We start from the raw sequence: 8,525 nt of genomic DNA, 5'->3' as shown, positions 1-8,525 counted from the left end.
GGTTTTTGAAAAAGCATTCCATCTCATACTCATGCATTTTGCTTTCCTTGTTTAATGCTTTAAGGAGTTGTTTTTCAAAATTAGGTTTGTGTTTTTCAAAACTGGATTTTTTTAAAAAATTTAGTGAGCCTTTGCCCATTTCAATCGATCCAGTCTGTTTTTCGATCGATCGAAAAAGTGCTTTAGTTTGTTCTAAAATGACTGTTTCATTCGATCAATCGAATGTAATTTTCAATCGATCGAAGATCGTGGAAAAGCTTTTTTAAAAGTTCAGATCTGACTTTTTCAAAGTTCTATTTCAAACTTTTCAAACTTTTGCTTTTCTCTCTCCGACGAGGCAAGGCTCCACATAGAGATTTTTATCGTTTTCCTCCGAATTTTTTGCAAAATCTCTCTTTCCTCAAGTCGGTAAGTCTGTTTTGCCCTTCCTTTTTGAGTTTATTTACATATTTCATGCATTTTTCATGCATTTATGCTCAAAATTTCGGAACTTTTTCTATTTGGGATTTCTATTGATTCAAGCCCTATTTTGTGAAATTGATCAATGGGTTTTTGTGGGGACATGCTATAGACATGATCTTAATAGTTTAATTTGATCAATTTTGAATTTGGTGAAAAATTGAAAAATCTAGGGTTTCTAATTGATCCGATTTGGGGATTTTGTTAAATTGGGTAGAATTTGATGAAATTGGCTTGTTGTATTGATGAAATTAAGCATTATAATCTATGTGCTGTATTTTGTAATGCTCAATTCATCAATTTGTTTAAAAAATTTCATCAAGTGGTTTTCAATTTTTGGGGTTTTTGATAAGAAATTCCCTGCTCAAGCCAATTTTGTCAATTTAAACTCAGTTGAACTAAATTGCTTACTGCATTAGTACATGCATCATGGCACTGTATCTGTTCATGCATCATATAGATTTTCATTCTATTTTTTTTTGTTGCTAACTTGCAGTCTGTCCTTGGTTTTGTTTTCTTGTGTCTTTTTGGTTTTCTTTTTTGTGTCTTTGTCCTTTCCTTAGCATCATGCCTAGGAAGACTAGAGCCCATAGGTCCATTCCCTCTTCCTTTCCATCCCCTCCTTCCTTTGACCGTGAGAGGTTTTCGAGTGAGAAAAATCAAGAGCTTTTTGAGAAACTTAACCTTAAGAGGAAGATTTGGGCTGAGCATTCTATTCTGTTAGATGAGCTAGATCCTGCCATTAGGACAAACTTTGAGCGTCGGGGCTGGTTACCTTTGTTGGACATTTATGATCCTCCTCCACCTTCTGCCTTGATTAGAGAGTTCTTTTCAAACATCTCTATCCACGTCTATGATTCCAACACTTTAGTAAAGAGTTTGATACGAGGTGTAGGGTACACCATTACTCCTCAGGTAGTGGCTGATGCTCTAGGGGTACCATTGGTTAGGAATCCTGTCTATCCATATGAAGAGTCTCTCGAGCTGAGTGATGTTTTATCTTACATCACTGAGACTTCTGTCCAGTGGAGTTCTGATCCTAGGATCACTTCTGCTGAGCTCTTCGGGTTGCACTATCTGTTCTTTAGGATAGCTTGTCATTCCATCTATCCCATTTCTCATGTTCACACCATTCCTCTTGAGAGGTGTGTATTTTTGTACGCTCTGGTTACTGATGCTCCTAATAGTTTTCCCCATCTCTTTCTTCATTCTTTGAACGATGTTTATAGGAGTTCATCTACTTCTTATGCCCTTGTTTATCCTATTTTCATTCATAGGATTTTGCTCTATCTTGGCCTTAGTGACTTCCCTTCCTCTGAGCCCGTTCATGTGATAGCTCCCATAGGTGAGTCTTTTCTTAGACAGAGGACCGCTCATCTTTGAGCTGGTTCTAAACACCATAGGTCTGAGCCGTCTAGTAATGCACCTCCTCCTTCTTCTTCTACAGGTATTGCTGGTAAGGATGTTCCTGATCCAGTTGGTGATGATGCTGCTGCTGCTGATGTTCCTCCACCTTCTTCGACCGATTTTGATGTTCGTCGTACTCTGGAGACTGTCATGACCGTTCAGGCGGCTCATGGTCACATTTTGGTGGACTTACTCGATGAGATTCATGCTCTTCGAGCTGATTTAGCGCGTCTTAATTCACCCTCACCACCTCCTTTTGATGGCGACTCATGATTGCTCTTTGGCATTCCGTAACAAAAAGGGGGAGTGGAGTTTTGACTTGTAGAGAGTTTTTGTTGTTAGGGGGAGATTTTTTTTGTTGTTACTTTTTGAGAGCTTGTGGAGTTTTTAGATTGTATCTAGGTGTTTCACTTTGTATATCATTTTTGGAGATATTCATGTTAGAGGGAGTAACATTGATTGATATACATTGTTTTATTGATTCTTGTAGATTTGTGATTCACTGCTTATTGATTTATATTTATGAGTTGATCATTCATATATGTCTTTATTTTGTGTTGTGTGAATCTTACAAGAATGTTATACCTGTTGTTTTACTCTTTTCTGTCACACATGCGTTTATGTGTTTGTTGAGTATTTCAGGAATATACAGGTTGATTCAACTAAGCTGCTGTCTATTCTTGCAACCGATGAATGGTAGTTAGGCTGAATTTGAAGTATATGAGCATTTCTTTGTAAAGGGCTTTTTACTTGTAAAACTTTGAGCTTTTTAATTAGGGTTTTGTTATGGATTGCCAAAGGGGGAGTTTGTTAGGTTCTAAGGTCTTAGGATTTTATGTATTTAGAACTCTAATTTGTAATGTTGACAAACCATGATCAAAACAATGTATTTAGTCTTGTTTAGGCTTGCTCAAAGTTGGTTTATTATTGTAAAGTTGGAATCGAGTGGCTGCAGAAGTACTTGGGACTTTCGGCCTGACTCGATCGATCGAAGAATAGACTCGATTGATCGAAAATCGCACAGGTTGATTTTTCTGCAGAATTTCCAACTCAGCCCTACTTCATTAAACGTTTAGGGTTTTATGTTTTTACCCTAGGTATATAAACTAAACCCTAGCCATGTTTTTGAAGGTTGCTCCAATTGTATTGTTGCTCATACATTGCTGTTTTGTGTAAATCTCTTGTGAGATCTAGAGGAGCTTTCCTTTACACAAAGCTTAGGGTTTTCAAGTTGGAGATAATATCAATATCTTGATGATCAACTTGGTTGCTACCATTGAAACTTAAAGAATATCAAGCGGGGGTGCTTGTAGCTGATTGAAGAATCCAAGAAAGAAGGAGTCCGTGGATTCGAAGCTTGCATGTGATCGTGTCAGTAAGTTCTACTGGTGGGTAGCATTAGGAAGTTAAGCGGGGAGCTTGTAGTCTTTCTGTATGAATTTCGATTCTTTCGCATAGTGGATTCAGGTTTACCTTGAGGATAGCTAGGTCAAATCCTCCCCAGGTTTTTACCGTGTGGTTTCCTGGGTCATCATATCTTGTGTTCATTTATTTTCCGCTGCTTTATATCTTGATATGATTATTTGATTACTTTAACCTAGAATTGCATAATTTGACTAAGTAACAACTTGGCTAATTAATCTAGGCTAACCAATCTGGTTGTTTTAAGGGGTCTAAAACCGTTCAATAATGACTTAGTATGTTGAATAATCATGTAAGTTGTAATTTTATCCATTAAAAAAATAAAGATTTGCATCATATGATGCAATTTGCATGTCATACATTGCTACGTCTATATTGACCAAACAAATATATTTAAGATTTGACCCAATGTATCTAAAAAGTTCAATAATATGAAAATATTTTCCAAGTTTCAAGTTCAAATCCAAAATAAGTTATCATGGAAACTAGCGAACTAAAATATGAAATCCAAAAGCGAGATGAATATTAATGTGAAGTGAACATTTAATTATTTTCATTCTAAGTTTCTTATAATTACCATCCTAATCAATATCATCCAGTTCATTATTTATATAGACATTGTATATTTGTATACTAAATCTGTAAAAGAGATCAAGATACAACTCCACACTAAACAATTCAAGTTTTACCACTTAGCAACAATTAGGGCTGTCCATGAGTCGGGTCGGCTCAGGTTTGGGCTTGACCCAGACTCAACCCGACTGAATCAGGTTACCAAAAATGTGACCCGCAACCAACCCAATATATGGGTCAGACCCAGCAGTTCAGGTCATCAGTTGAACGGGTCGGATTCATCAATTAGGTGGGTTTGAGCTTCGAATTGGGCTAAATTTGTGAATTTGCATAAAAAAAAAATTTTGACTCAATTTTTGACAGGCATTTTGGGCCCAAATTAATTGGCTTACTTTTAACAAAGATTTATATATTTTTGAACCATGTGTATATACCATATGGGCCTCTTTTCACATCCTTTATTTCAAATTGGGCCTTCAAGCTCAGCTTATATGCCATTACACAACTTTAAATCTTTTGGGCCTCTAGGCCTTATCAGTATAAATTTAATGTTTCTAGCTCACGTCTAATGACAACAAATACAATAAATAACACGTAAGAACATGGGCAATTAGCAAGCACATAAAAACACACATAATATCACTTTTCTAACCACCTATTAAAACCACACAAGAAAGAAAAAATTTTCAAAATGCGTTAGCATTAAGACCTGGGCAGTACCTTAAAAATCCAAAAACAAATCAAGAAAGTCTAATAAGCACAAAAGCACATCTCAACTTATTAAACCTGCCAAGTTGTGCCAACCATTCCATACATGTAACACAACTTACACAAGCCAGCAAACAAATTCTAACAAATAATTCAATCACAACCACACCACAAGTATGGCAACAAAAGATAATAAGAGCATCTTGCAATATTTCCATAGAGTCAGGGAAGGCAGAAAGGTAGTTATTGCAAGTGTGTAAGGCAGTAGCTAATTATAATTAGTTACAATTATGAAATACCTAAGTATTTCCAAAAAATAGCTTTTCTAAAGCATTAAAGAGTAACTACTCTATAGTTTAGTCCATGACTTATAGAAAAGAAAACCTATGAACTTAATAAGTTTTCTTTCCAATAAGCAAGAGTTAATTTATAAATTATAAGTTAGAAAAGCACTATGTCCAAAAGAACTTTCAAAATGTATCCAAAAATCTGCCTCCTATACAAAATGTGTCCTTCCTCCTACAAGAAAATGGGCAAAAATATATTTATCAATAGAAATATAAGGACAAGACCAAAAAATACAAAATAGTAATAACCAAAAACAATAAAGAGGGCAGAACTAAACTCAATAGAAATAACAGTAAGGGCAGAAACTTACCCAGTTAGTAATTAGTCATCAACACTAATTGAGATACCTTTGCTTGAGCTTGAACTTCCACCACCTGCTGCTACTTGACGTATAACTAAAAAAGAGAAAGAAATGAAGGCTATTAGATTAAATTTCATTTGCATAAGACACATTTAATAGTGCTTAATAAACAAAAAGTTTGGAAGTTAACATATTACCTAAATCACGAAATTCATCTTCCAAAGCCTCTAACTCATCCTTTGATTTGCGAAAAGAAATTGGAACCAAAGCTTGAAGCCAATCTTGTGTACAAACAAGATTTTGAACCATGAGTGGAGAGGGCGAACTCCGAAATGGATCAAATATGCGTCCTCCTGTACTAAATGTTGACTCAGAAGCAACAGTAGAAACAGGTACAGCCAACACATCCCTACCCAATTTAAATAGCACTTGATACCTACTTGAATTGGCCTTTCACCACCCCAATATCTCAAATTTCACATCTACCCTTCTACTTTCACAATTTTCAACCAAATATTTGTCAATCTCATTGCTACACCCTATGGACTACTCAACCTCCAAGAAACGGTCAAACCTAGAATTAACCATCGCATATGGATTGCTACAACCAATTGACTCACCTTCTATGTGTGTCCTCTCACTCCCCCTTGGTACTTATACATTTGGTGAATCAACACAAGAGTAACAATCATACAACTTGACCAAGGAACCTCTTACCGATTCAACCATCACATCAGCCACTTCATTCTCATAAATTTCAGAAAAGCAAAACTTCAAAAACCTCAACTTCTTTCTTGGATCAAGAACCACAGCCACATACAAGAGATGATTAATGTTATCCATTTTCCACCAATACTTATCAAACTTAGATTCCATTTTAGTTACCATGTTTTTCAAGAGGTGGCTTTGAGATTTACTTAAATGGGAAATATTCTCTTGAATGACAAACATCTCATCAAAAAAGGTGTTTGCAGTAACATACAAAGAACCTGAAATCTTTTTTGTTGCATTGTAAAAAAGCTTTAAAAAAACCCACAAATGTCCTATAATTTTGGAAATCAATACCACTAGGAGATCCTATACCACCACTATTCTCCTTGTTCATAAAATATGAAGAATAACAATCATCCTCAAAGTCCATTCGTATGAACACTTTCTCAAATTTTTGTGCCATTTCTAACATGAGGTAGGTAGAGTTAGTTGGTACATCTAGACAAAGAAGAGACTTAGACTCAATACCTAATCTCTCCACAAAACCCATAAAAGTTTGATTCCTATTTGGTGAGGACTTCACATACCTCACAGCTGCATGCACCTTAGCAATGGATGCATCACTTTCTCTCATTCCATCCCCCACAATCAGATTTAGAATATGTGCACAACACCTCATGTGTAAGAACTCATGTTCTAAAATAGTCCCCTCCCAATCTTTAGTTACAGTTTGCAAAAATTTAATGGTGGCATCATTTGAGCTAGCATTGTCCATTATTAAAGTGAATATGCCATTAATACCCCACTCACGCAAACACATCTCAATCTTTCTACCTATAGTCTCCCCCTTATGGTCTTCAACTTGACAAAAATTCAAAATTCTCTTATACAACTTCCAATCATTATCAATAAAATAACCTGTAAGGAACATATAATTCAAATTTTTAATTCTAGTCCATGTGTCCGTAGTAAGACACGCCTTACAACCTTTTAAGGCCCCCCTTAGTTTCTCTCTCTTGACACCATAAATGCCAATCACATCCCTAGCCACAATTTAACAAGAGGGGATATCCCTAATTCGTAACTTAGGTTGTAAGGTTGTCGAATATCTTTGAAACCCATACCCTTCAACAAACCTAAAGGCAACTCATCTATTATAACCATTTCAGCGAGTGCCTTTCTAGAAGCCTCAACAGTAAAGGTTGTTGGTACAAGCTGAAACCCTTCCTCCCCATCCATTTTGGGTTCAAACACTAAGTTTTGTTTCCCTTTAAGTGTATCTCTATTAGGGTTCTTAACACAAACTGGCATATGATTCAATAAATAAGCAGTACCATGCCCCTTACTATCAGCTAGATAAGTTTTTTTACAGTAATTGCAAACAGCCTTAAAATGACCCTCACCATATCTACTTTTTCAAAATGGTCCCAAGCAATAGACTTTTTCCTATTATTACACACCTTGCCTTTACCTTTAGGTGGAAGTGGGGGAACCTCAACATTAGTTGGAGTGGCAGTAGGTACAGCTTGGGCAACAAGTTCAGCTTGGGCAGCAGGTGTTGTTTGGGAAGGGGGTGCATCACTAGAGGGTTCTATAACCTAAAGACATCAAATTTATGCATTAGCAAACAACAATAAAAAAAAATTAAAAAAATAAAAACCTAATCCTAAGAAAGATCATTGTAGTTGACCTCTTAAAGGGCAAAGTCACAAACAATAACAAGAAGTTAAAAGAGAAACAATAGAAGAGAAATGATACCTCAGAGAACTCTTAGCTGTCAGGGATTCAACCTTGAAAAGGAAGCAAAAAGCCTACTTGAACAACTTTCAACTCCTGTATAAAATTAGGATTTCAAATTTTTAAGTTAGGAAAGCAAAATAAATCAAACAAATGAGCAATAAAATACAATCAGATAAGAAAATAAGAATGTGTTTGGATTTCATCTTTTTAAAATAGGGGTTCATCTTTTTCTTTTTCTTTTTCTTTTTCTTTTCTTTTCTTTTCTTTTTTCTTTTTTCTTTTTTCTTTTTTCTTTTTTCTTTTTTCTTTTTTCTTTTTTCTTTTTTACAGTGAAGATACAAGTATATTGATCATTAAAACAAAAAAAAAATAGTGAAGATACAAGTATATTGATCATATAAAATTTAAATTAAAAAAAAAAAAAAAAAACAAACAAACAAACAAACAAAACAAGGAATAAAATAGGGCAAATACAAATCACACTCAAAGCACACTAAAATAATGAATCAAACTAACTATAATGTTTGTCTGTAAAGAGTATACACGAAAATAAACACAAAGCACACTCAGAAAAGTGATAACTTAAGTCTTCGAAAAATGATAACACAAAGAAACATACTCAAATTAGGGGTTCCATCTTTGACAAGTGATAAATCAAGTCTTTGAATAACAAATCAAATAAAATAAAATAAAAATTAGGATTTCATCTTTGAATCCAATCTCTTGGTTAGTGTTGGTCCCTAATCTTTAAGTCTTAAATCATTTGAACAAGATCGCTTAAGTTGCTTCTCATTTGATTCTTATTACTTATCAAAAAAACATTTGAACAAAATGATAAACCCATATCACAAATACA

General features: G+C 34.9%; 1 long non-coding RNA gene across 1 annotated transcript; it reads right to left on the bottom strand.

The window, feature by feature from the left end:
- Positions 1-4,798: 4,798 nt before the first annotated feature.
- On the bottom strand, positions 4,799-7,765 carry LOC136069342 (uncharacterized). The gene is made up of 4 exons (XR_010630585.1): positions 7,688-7,765; positions 5,416-7,527; positions 5,228-5,312; positions 4,799-5,088 (listed from the first exon to the last, which is right to left on the bottom strand). It is a non-coding gene; the product is annotated as an uncharacterized LOC136069342 (long non-coding RNA).
- Positions 7,766-8,525: the final 760 nt, after the last annotated feature.

This window comes from Quercus suber, unplaced genomic scaffold, assembly GCF_002906115.3.
Source record: "Quercus suber isolate HL8 unplaced genomic scaffold, Cork oak 2.0 scaffold_164, whole genome shotgun sequence".
Classification (NCBI taxonomy): domain Eukaryota; kingdom Viridiplantae; phylum Streptophyta; class Magnoliopsida; order Fagales; family Fagaceae; genus Quercus; species Quercus suber.
Note: the sequence above shows the minus strand (reverse complement) of the source record. Positions and strands in the feature narration are given on the sequence as shown.